The sequence below is a fragment of the Mirounga leonina genome, unplaced genomic scaffold, assembly GCF_011800145.1.
Source record: "Mirounga leonina isolate KUSES-001 unplaced genomic scaffold, KU_Mleo_1.0 Mir_173, whole genome shotgun sequence".
NCBI lineage: Eukaryota > Metazoa > Chordata > Mammalia > Carnivora > Phocidae > Mirounga > Mirounga leonina.
The window spans coordinates 7,801,591-7,813,657 of record NW_023270447.1 but is presented as its reverse complement, the minus strand read 5'-3'; the positions used below and the strand labels follow the sequence as shown (position 1 = coordinate 7,813,657).

Below are 12,067 nucleotides of genomic sequence, written 5' to 3'. Positions count from 1 at the left end.
TGAGACAATGTACACAAAATGATGCTGTCCCAGCTCACATGGGCCACCTAAACCCAAACACACAAATGCAAAGCTTTAGCTAGATTGAGACCCACTCATAATAAAAATTGTTAATAATAAAAAACTAAATGACATATGGCCCATGTTAAATAATTATAAGAGAAGGAAAGGAATATAAACAAAAGACAGCAGTACAAAATCAATGGCATTCTTAAAAAACACCAAAAAATTTTGAAAAAGTAATTTAAAAACATGATTTACAATAACAACAAAACCATAAGGAATGTAAGAATAAATGTAACAAAGATGGAAATTGATACTATAAAGAAAATTCTAGAATGTTTTAAGATACACAAAAATGAAATGGAAATATATTTATACATATGAGTAGAAAAATTAAATTTTCAGAGAATTAAATATTTTGAAATTAAAAATGTGATCACTAAAATAAAAAACTCAATAGAATGTTGGAATGTAAAACTAAGGAAATATCTTAGGAAACAGAGGAAAAAGACAAGAGAGAGAAAATAAAATAAAGTAGATAGAAAATTAGAGGATTATTCCAGGAATTTCAGCATTTAATTATGGTGATTTCTGAAGAGACTATAGGGAAAACAGACGAAAGATAATTGTGAGTTCAAGCATATGAGCATATAGATTAAAAATTGAAATGTTGAAAGTGATGCATATTGTAATATTTCAGAAAATTAAGGGGGAAAAGGGAAACTTAATTTCTTTGGACTTCAATTTCCTTGTCTGTCATTAAGGATATTACTTTTTCATAAGTTTGTTATAAGGAATGAACAGGCTAGTATAGAACTTGGAATAGAATTTAGAATTTAGGAATGTTAATGTTAGGTATTATTAGAAAACTTATTAACAATGGGTTAGCCTGGTGATGGGTATTAAAGAGGGCATGTACTGCATGGAGCACTGGGTGTTATACGCAAACAATGAATCATGGAACACTACATCAAAAACTAATGATGTAATGTATGGTGATTAACATAACATAATAAAAAAAACTTATTAACAGCAACACTGGAAACTTGAACATAGTAGAGCAGTATCTTCAAAATCCTGAGGAGAATTTCTAACTTAGAATTTTGTAGCCAGCCAAACTATCAGTCATAACTTGTGGGAGAGCATAGATATTTATCACATGTGAAAACCTAAAAAATTATAACTCCCATGTACTTTTTTTTCACCAAAATGAGGTAGTAACCTCAGAAGGAGGAAAATTTCTGAGATAGAATTAAATACCAAAAAGAGACTAAAGGAATGTTCAATATAATGACAGAAAGTCTCCAAACAGTAGGGTTCCAGCAGGCTAGAGGTAAACAAGTAACTACTGGATCAGGACATTAGTGGGATTTGTGAGAAAGGTGTGTTTAGAAAAATAAACTTGATCCATTATCTGACAGTTATGGCCATGTGAATAATTTGATTAAAAGGCATTATATAGAGAACTGTTGGAAGTTTGAGAAGACTTTAGTGGATATTTGTGTTTTTTTGTTTTGTTTGTTTTAAAGATTTTATTTATTTATTTGAGAGAGGAGAAAGAGAGCATGGGCGGGGGGAGGTCAGAGGGAGAGGGAGAAGAAGACTCCCTGTGGAGTGGTGAGCCTGACATGGGGCCTGAACACAGGACCCAGAGATCATGAGCTGAGCTGAAGGCAGACACTTCATTGACTGAGCCACCCAGACGGTTCGTTAGTAGGTGTTTGAAAACTGTCAAACAAGTAAAAGTAAATTAAAAAATTAACCTGGAAAAGTAAAAATTATTGTCTAAGGAAGATAATGAAATGCTTGGCTCAGAATGAAAAATGTTTACATAGACATAATATTGGATTTAACTAATAAAACCAAATTGGGAGGATGGGAAAAAGAAAATGTGCATATGTGAGGGATGTATTATATTGCTAAATTATAGTCTTTTAAATTTAGAAGTCAATGCATAATATCCACAATAGAGAGAGGTGGAGAGAGAGAGAGAGAGACAGAGAGAGAGACAATACAGACATTTTTGTAATAGGTGTACCCTAAACAAATAGAAGAATCCTTATTTTCACTTCAAGTTTATTTCTAAATATCAAAGGCCACCTGAATTAGAGTGCTAAAGCCATTGCTAGATTCAAACTTTTAGAGTCATTAACTACTAAAATCATTTTGAAACCCACATTCCTTTGTAATAATAATTTTTTAAAGATTTTATTTATTTATTTGAGAGAGAGAGAGAGAGAGAGAGCACACAAGCAGTGGGAAGGAGGGCAGAGGGAAAAGCAGACTCCCCGCTAAGCAGGGAGCTTGACGCGGGGTTCAATCCCAGGACCCTGAGATCAGGACCTGAGCTGAAGGCAGAGGCTTAATCAACTGAGCCACCCAGGGGTCCCTGTGATAATAAATTTTTAAAAAGAAACAAATGAAATACTAAAGTGCATATAAATGCAAGGAACTCTAACAAAGTTATGAGTTTTGTATTATATTTAAATGTTTTTCTTTTTAAAAATACAAATATATTGGGTGCCTGGGTGGCTCAGTTGGTTAAGCGACTGCCTTCGGCTCAGGTCATGATCCTGGAGTCGCGGGATCGAGTCCCGCATCGGGTTCCCTCCTCGGCAGGGAGTCTGCTTCTCCCTCTGACCCTCCTCCCTCTCATGCTCTCTGTCTCAAATAAATAAATAAAATCTTAAAAAGAAAAAAAAAAAGAAAAAAATACAAATATAAAATTTTCCAAGCTATATATATATTTTTTCCTATTTCCCTTTTTCCAAAGCCACAAGCATAGACTAATTTGCCTATTGCATGATCAGTCTTAGGTTAAAACCTTGGCAGTCCTGCTGTAGTCTCCTCAGAGTATTAAACAGACTTTGGAAAATTCTAGGGATCTATGTCACACTGCATAATGGGGATTTGGAAAAACATGCATTCTTAGAGCATGATCAACATATTAGACAGAGTTGGATTTTACTGAGTGTTATAGATCTGTAATATGGTACTTTAAAGAAATAGGTACTCCTAGTGAAGAGTTAGCTTGATGAATGGCTTAGTCTTTAAGAATGAGCCATGTCTGGGAAAAAAACTCTGTATTTAGTGTTTATCTGGTTTTGTACCTTTTCTTTGAACTATGAGGAAAATCAAATTTACTGTCTTGAATTCTTCCTCTCCTATATTTGCTCTAATTTCTCCCAATCTTCAGTAATGACTGAATTATACAGGAGAGGAAAAAGGTTCAGGGCAGTAACAGGCAAGTGTGGCCAGTCCTTACTTCTTCCATTTAACTGTAAGGGGCAATATTCTTCAAAAGAATTCTGAAAGGATAAACATGAATAGTGGCCTACAATGGAGTTTGAGGCAGTAAGGATGAGAATTTGTATGTTGGACCATCCAGGGATAGATGTGGGACAACTGTTCTTTTCCTATTTATATACCATAAAATGGTGACACTGGTATTTGGGTGTATATTAGAATTATCCCTATAAGAATTTTGTATTCTCTCTTTTTCTCACATGTCTCAGACAATACCTTATATCATTTTGTCTTTGATGTGGAAGGAGGTGCACAAGCTAATATGGAGGCCCTGGTGTGGGTCCTAGACAATTCCCAAAATTGAGGGTTTCTCTGAAATCTCCTAGTTTAGGCAAAATTAAAGTAGGTCCAAAAAAGTTTCTGCTCCTCTTGACCTTCTATCTCCCATCAAATTAACTGAAGTCATATTCGATTTTGGAACAGATTTGTATCATTTAGCTTATCTTTGATAGATGATTAAAGTCAAATCTGTATTTTAATACATGAGTTTAAAACTTTAAAAAATGACTGCTTTATTTTGGAAAAAAAAGATTGATGCTGGGAATGTTGGCTGTTCATGTAGTTAAATCATCTGTGTTACATGAGTGCTTTACATGCTGCTAGGTCAGTTATGCCCATGCTCTTACTGCTGCCGAGTCCATCATTACATTCACCCAGAAAAATGCTGACATATTGCCAATTAGGTAGAGTCTTCCCGTCACCCCATCCTAGACTTTATTGCCTAAAGATGAATACTGTGCAAGTATGAACCAATATGTTAGGGACAGTCAAAAAAGCTAAGAAAATATAATTGGGAGATTGGGTTCATGTACAGGTCAGGCAAAACTGCATTCTCATTATTCCAGAGATTTTGGGGAAAAAAAATTTAAATGAGGAACTGGCAAGGCTTATAAAGGAAAAATACCTCAGACAGCTTAGAAAAAGATTTTCAAAGTTTATTATTGCATTAAGTATTTCTAGTTATCTATTTTAATAAATATATATAATTTGAGAAAAGCTCATAAAATGTTGTTAGGAGGACAAATCTTTATAATTATTTAAATACCTATATACATCTAAAGATATACTAAATCTTTAGCACCTAACATGATATCTGATACAAAATAGGTTTTGTATTATTTTTTCAAGATTTTATTTATTTATGAGAGAGAGAGAGAGAGAGAGAGAAAGAGAGAGAGCAAGCACAAGTGGGTGGAGGGCGAGAGGGAGAAGCAGACTCCCCGCTGAGCAGGGAGCCCATGCTGGGCTTTATCGATCCCGGGACCCGGGGATCATGACCTGAGCTGAAGTCAGACGCTTAACCAACTGAGCCACCCAGGCACCCCACAAAATAGGCTTTAAATAAATATATGTTGAGTGAATTGATGAGTAATTGAAAGAAAATGTAATTCTTCATTAAATAATCAATTTTCACATTAGTAGAAGTGTGGGTTTTGGGTGGGATAGATTTGGGTTTGAATTTAATACCTTCTACTTTGTTGTGTGGCTGGAGGAATTTATTTAACTTTTCTGAACCTTAGTGTTCTTAGTTAATTATTCTTTTTTTTTTAAATATTTTATTTATTTATTTGAGAGAGAGAGAATGAGAGTGAGAGAGCACACGAGAGGGGGGAGGATCAGAGGGAAGCAGACTCCCTGCCAAGCAGGGAGCACAATGCGGGACTCGATCCAGGGACTCCAGGATCATGACCCGAGCTGAAGGCAATTGCCCAACCAACTGAGCCACCCAGGCGCCCCTTAGTTAATTATTCTAAGTAATACTAACTTACTGAGAAGTTACAGAAATGGGATAGTATATAGGACACAGTGTCTGCCTCAATGAATGTGCAACAAATTATAGTTATTATTATAATAAAACCTTCTTATCTTGACTAGAAAGAATAAATAAATAATTATATAATTATATAAATTGAGTAGATACTAACCAATTTAATTTAGTTACTTCAATGGATTCTTTCCACTTAAACATCTTTTTAAAATTTTTTTTAAATTGAATTTACATATATTGAACTAAAAATGTAAATAAAAATTGACTTCACAGTACTGATGAATTTGATTTAGCAATTGTATTACTATGTGGCTTTTTTTTTTTTTTTTAAGTAGGCTTCATGCACAACGTGGAGTCCAACATGGGGCTTGAACTTACGACCCTGAGATCAAGACCTGAGCTGACTGAGCCACCCAGATGGCTCACAATGTGGCATTTTGAACTATGATTTGTAAGTGAAACTATGATTTAAACTATGATTTAAATCATACGCATACATAATCAGTTTTTAAATGTAAACTCACAAAGAACATCTGGTCCATGAGTGGTTACTATCAATTTAAATATCAATATCAAGGAAAATATAAGTTTAAATCTTCTTCTTAAGTACTTTGAATTTTTATCATTTGATTAAATGAAGAAAATTCAGTGAGTTGCCTAAATAATGATTGCATTTATTTGGAATATCAGTGCAGTATGGAGTAATAGAAAGAACGCTGGAATGAGAATCCAGAGGCTCAAGATGCATTATGGCTCTGATTAATAGTGGGATCTTGGGAAAGACATTTTCCTCTATAGGTCTCAGGATGTTGGACAAGATGATATTTATAATACTTGATAGGGCCTCCTTTCTATGGCCAACTTTACAGCTAAGAAATAACTTCCCAAATTATGGAATTTAAATAAAAAGACAGTTATAAGAAGGTGAAAATGTATTATTTTAGTATCTGGCATGTGAATTCTCTCATAGGTAAAATGTTCCTCTTTAAGAAGATATCTTGAAAATCCACTGGCAGATAGAGAGGGAGATTCTAAGACAAGACCTCAAGAGTAAATATGGTTTTCTAGTCTGTACTAGAAAGGAGGGGATTTTTTTTTCTAGGAAAGGAAATAAAATTCGGGACTGAAGAGGGAAGAGAGTTAAAAAAGTCAGTGAAACACTGTGAGATGACCATGAGCATATTAAATCATTCCCTCCCTACCATCCTTTAACAGAAATCTTGATGGTTTGGATTTCCAACGTAAGATGGACTGGGAGTTTTATCAAGTCTTACCTAGCTTTCAAGGGGCAAGCAAACCCTAAATGACATCTGGACCACAATTTGGGGGCTCATCCAGGATCATGTGAACTAAGGCTTTGAATTAAATCACCACTCTTTTTCCCCCCTTTTCAAATTTTTATTTAAATTCTAGTTAGTTAACATATAGTGTAATATTGGTTTTGGGAGTAGAATTTAGTGATTCATCACTTACATACAACACCCAGTGCTCATCATAAGTGTCCTCCTTAATACCCATCACCCATTTAGCTCATCCCCCACCCTCCTCCATCCATTAATCCTCCATTTGTTCTCTGTAGTTAATAGTCTCTTATGACTTGCCTCCCTTTCTCTCCCTTTTTTTTCTTCCTTCCCCTACATTCATCTATTTTGTTTCTTAAATTCCACATATGAATGAAATCATACGTATTTGTCTTTGACTGACTTATTTTGTTTAGCATAATACACTCTAGCTCCATCCACGTCATTGCAAATGGCAAGTAAATCACCACTCTTAAACTAAGCCAGGAGTAACAAAGTTTTGGACACATGGAACAAAGTAAAAGACTTGAGTTGTCTTTAAAAATGGAATAATTACCACAATTAAGTTACTTAACACATTTATCACCTAATATAGTTATTTTATTTTATTTTTTATTTGTTTGTGTGGTGAGAATGCTTGAGATACACTCCCTTAGCAAATTTTTCAAGCATACAATATTCAAATACAATATTAACTACAGACACCATACTGTACATAGACCCCCAGAACTTACTCATTTTATAATTGAAAGTGAGTACCCTATAAATGACACCTCCTCATTTCCCCAGGCCTGGCAACCACCATTCTACTCTCTTTCTTATGAGTTTGATTTTTTTTTAAGATTCCATATATGAGAAATCAGAGAGTATTTGTCTCTCTCTGGATTATTTCAATTAGCCTAATATCCTTCAGTTTCATTCATGTCATCACAAATAGCAGTATTTCTTTCTTTTTTATGATTGAATAAATATACCATATCTTTAATCCATTCATCCATTGATGGAAACTTGGGTTGTTTCCTTATTTTCGCTTCTGTGAGTACTGTTGCAATGAAAATGAGAGAATAGGTATCAATTCATGACACTTTGTTTCTTTGAGATATATACTCAGGAGTGGAATTGCTGAATCACATAGTAGTTCTATTTGTAATTTTTTGGAGAACTTCCATACTGTTTTCCATATTGGCTGTGCCAATTTACATTTCCAACAACAATGTACAATTACTCCCTTTTCTTCATATCTTCTCCAACATTTGTTATCTCTTTTTGATAACAGGTGTGAGGTAATACCTTATTATGGTTTTGATTTTCATTTCCCTGATGATTAGTATTGTTGAGCACTTTTTCATACACCTGTTGGCCATTTATATGCCCTTTTTGGAAAAATGTCTATTCAGATCCTTTGCCCATTTTTAATTAGGTTATTTGTGTTTTGTTTTGTTTCTGCCATTGTGTTGTAAGAGTTCCTTATATATTTTGACCTTATCAGATACATGGTTTGCAAATATTTTCTCCCATTCTGTAGGTTACCTGTTTCTTTTGCTATGTATACACTGCTTAATTTGATGTAATTTTACTTGTTTATTTTTGCTTTTTTAACTTATGTTTTTGGTGTCATATCCAGGAAACCATTGCCAAGACCAATGTCATGAAGCTTTTTCCTTGTGATTTCTCTTAGGAGTCTTATAGTTTCAGGTTCTACATTTAAGTCTTTAATTAATTTCTAATTATTTTTTGTGAGTGCTGTAAGATAGGAATCCAGTTTCATTCTTTTGCATGTGGATATCGTTTTCTAAGCACTATCTATTAAAGAGACTACCCTTTCCCCGTTGTATGTTCTTGGCACTCTTGCCAAAGATTAATTAACCATATATGTGTGGGTTTATTTCTGGGCTCTTTATTTTTTTTTAAGATTTATATATTTATTTTAGAGAGAGAGGGCGTGCATGAGTGAGTGGGGGAAGGGCTGAGGGAGAGGAAGAGAAACTCAAGCAGACTGCCTGCTGAGCACAGAGCCCGATGTGGGACTGATTGCAGGGCTCAGTCTCACCACCCTGAGATCATGACCTGAGCCCAAACCAAGAGTTGGAAGCTCAACTGACAGACTCAGGCACCCCTGAGCTCTGTATTCTATTTCATTGGCTTATATGCCTGTTTTTATACCAGTACCATACTGTTGATTACTATAGCTTTGTAATGTAGTTTGAAATCAGAAAGTGTGATGCCTCCAGCTTTGTCTTTCTCAAGTTTGGTTTGGCTATACAGGGTCTTTGTGGTTTCACACCATACCAATGGGTGAAAGAAGGAATCAACAGGATGTAAAAAAATATCTTGAACAAATGAAAATGGACACACAGCATACCAAAACTTATAGGATGCAGCAAAAGCAATTCTGACGGGAAAAATTAGCAATAAATGCTTACATTAAGAAAAAGGAAATATCTCAAATTAACAACCTCACTTTACACCTTAAGGAACTAGAAAAAGAGGAACAAACTAAGCCCAAAGTAAGAAGGAAGAAAATAACAAAGATCAGAGCAAAAATAAATGAAAGAGAGACTAGAAACACAGTAGAAAAAAAAATCAGTGAAGATGAGAGCTTTTTTCGAAAAGATAAAATTGACAAACTTTTAGCTAGAGTAACTAAGAAAAAAAAAGAGATAATACTCAACCAAATAAAAACAAAAACGAAAGAGAAGACATTATAACTGATGCCACAGAATACCAAGGATATTCAGAGACTACTATTAACAATTATATGCTAACAGATTAGAAGAAATTTAAAAACCTAGAAGAAATTAAAAAATTCCTTGACATATACAACCTATCAAGACTGGGTCATGAAGAAATAGAAAATCTGAACATACCAATAGTAGGTAAGGAGTAATCAAAAATCTCCCAACATAAAGCTCAGGACCATGTAACTTCATTGGTGAGTTCTACTAAACATTAAATGAATTACTATTAATGCCTCTCAAGCTCTTCCCCCCCACCAAAAAAACCCAAAGAGAAACACTTTCAGACTCATTTTATGAGACCAGCATTACTCTGATACCACAGCCAGACAAAGACAATATAAGAAATGGAAATTATAGACCACTACCCCTGATGAACATAGATGCAAAAATTCTCAACAAAATTTTAGCAAAAAGAATTTAATAGTCCATTAAAAGGATCATGTGCTATGATCAAGTGGGGTTTATACCTGGTGCCAAAGATGGTTCAATATGCCAAATCAATAAATGTGACACACCACATTAACAGAATGAAGGTCAAAAATAAATTATCTCAATAAATTAAAAAACACATTGGTCAAAACTCAATATACTTTTATGATATCACGTATCAACAGATTGGATATAGAAACAATGTACCTCAACATAATAAGGGCCATATGTGACAAGCCAACAGCTAACATCATATTCAATGGTGAAAAATTACAAGCTTTTCCTCTAAGGCCAGGAACGAGACAATGATGCCTACTCTTGCCACTTATTTTCAACACAGCACTGAAAGTCCCACCAGGACAATTAGGCATAACAAAGAAATACAAGGCATCCAAATTAGAAAGGAAGAAGTAAAATTGTCTCTTTTTGCAGATGCCATGATCTTATATACAGAAAATCATAGTGACTCCACCAAAATAACTATGAGCACTAATAAGCTAATTCAGTAAAGTTGTAGGATACAAAATCAACATACAGAAACCAGTTGCATTTTCTACATACTAACAGTGAACTATCTGAAAGGGAAATTTAGAAAGCAATCCTATTTACAATAGCATGAAAACCTATAAAATACCTAGGTATAAATTAAATCAAGGAGGTGAAAGACCTGTATGCTGAAAACTACAGAACATTGTTGAAAGAAATGAAGAAGACACAAATAAATGGAAAGATAACTCATGTTCATGGATTGAAAGAATTAATTTGTTAAAATGTCCATCTCCTTGAAGCAATTTACAGACTTCAATGCTATCCTTATCAAAATTCCAATGCCATTTTTCGCAGAAAAGGAAAAAACAATCTTAAAATTCATATGTAACACATGCTTTCTTAACAGGTTAGAGATTTGCTCAAAGGTAGCCCATAACATTTTTGTTTGATGGCTTAAAGTCCCCATCACATTCCATCCATATTCTGTAGCTATAATATAGTTGATCATTGAAATTCTTTTTTTTTAAAGATTTAATTTATTTAACACAGAGAGACATAGTGAGAGAGGGAACACAAGCAGGGGGAGTGGGAGAGGGAGAAGCAGGCTTCCCGCGGAGCAGGGAGCCCGATGTGGGACTCGATCCCAGAACCCTGGGATCATGACCTGAGCCGAAGGCAGATGCTTAACCGACTGAGCCTCCCAGGCACCCTGATCATTGAAATTCTAAGAGAGAGTAAATGCAGCTAGTAACTAGAGATGTTTGCAGAAATGCCACCAAAATGGTGTAGGAGTGGAATGCTTAAAAGCATGGCAAGTGAGGGAAAAAAAAATATAGGTTGACAGGGCCCAGCATTACAAATCAGACATGTTTCCAGGGAAGCCAGTATTTGTGTTTCTGTCACCAACTACATGACATCTGATTAGGTAGTGTAAAGATTCACTGTCAAATGTTTGGCAAAACATGAGTGGGAAAAGGAGAAGACCATTTTATTTGTGTTAGTTCTCCAGAGATTATTATATTTTATATTTATTATATCTATGACTTGATAAGGGAGATAGCAAGGAACTTTTATTAAAAAAAAAGACAAAGAAAGCAATGGGTTGTTATTATTAGTGAGGATGATGATTTTGATGAGGTTGGGAAACTAGTCAGGTAGTTGCTAGTGAGAGATGGGGAGAACCTGAATATAGACAGTGTTATGAAGATAGAAATTAAGGAAATGATCTTTAAAAGTATTCAAGAAGTGGAATTAAGAGAGTGGAATGAAATGTGGATGGTGAAGAAGAATGCTTTAAAAATAATCTATACATTTCTGATTTAGTTTAGGAGATAGATGGTGCCATTACTATAACGGGGAACATAGTGAATATGAATGGAGAAGTGGAGGTTAATAAAGAATTGAATAAAGGATACAGAATGGAAGTGAATAAAATGAGATAAATATAATAATTAACTCAGATTTGAACACATGAGTTTCCAGGTAGTGACGTTCAACAGACAGCTGGCTTTACAAGAAAAATCTTTGCTATAAATATGTATTTGGGAGTTTTCAATATATAAGTGTGGTTGAAGTCTTAAGTGGAGTTTTACTTATATTTATAGACTAAAAAGAGAGGAGGAAAAGGGAAGGAAGGAAAGAAAAGAGGGTGGAAAAGATGGGAATAGAAATAGTGAAAGATTGGAAAAAGGAGTTAATAGAAGGAGATAAGAAATGGCTTTGGAGGTCAGAATTAGGGTTTATCAGTGTAATAAAAACAAAGGAGCTAAAATCAGGAAAAAGAGTAATAAGAGAGACATAAGGGGCAGAAAGGTTGAAGAGACAACTGGCTACCTTGCTAGTGGTGACCTTAACAGTAGCAGTAGGGTGGTCAACTGGAAGCCTACTCTAAGATTTATATGGGGAAGATAAACAATTTCAAATAACTGTGTTTAGAATTCCATAGCTTAGGGGCGCCTGGGTGGCACAGTCAGTTAAGTGGCCGACTCTTGATCTCAGCTCAGCTCATGATCTCAGGGTTTTGAGTTCAAGCC

The 12,067-nt window shown here is 34.7% G+C and overlaps 1 long non-coding RNA gene across 1 annotated transcript in view; it reads left to right on the top strand.

The window, feature by feature from the left end:
• Positions 1–5,424: 5,424 nt before the first annotated feature.
• The window catches only part of LOC118019072, a 52,468-nt gene continuing 45,825 nt past the window's right edge, over positions 5,425–12,067 (top strand). Inside the window, exon 1 of the long non-coding RNA XR_004681550.1 lies at positions 5,425–5,528. This is a non-coding gene — a long non-coding RNA (uncharacterized LOC118019072). The remainder of the gene's footprint in view (positions 5,529–12,067) is intronic.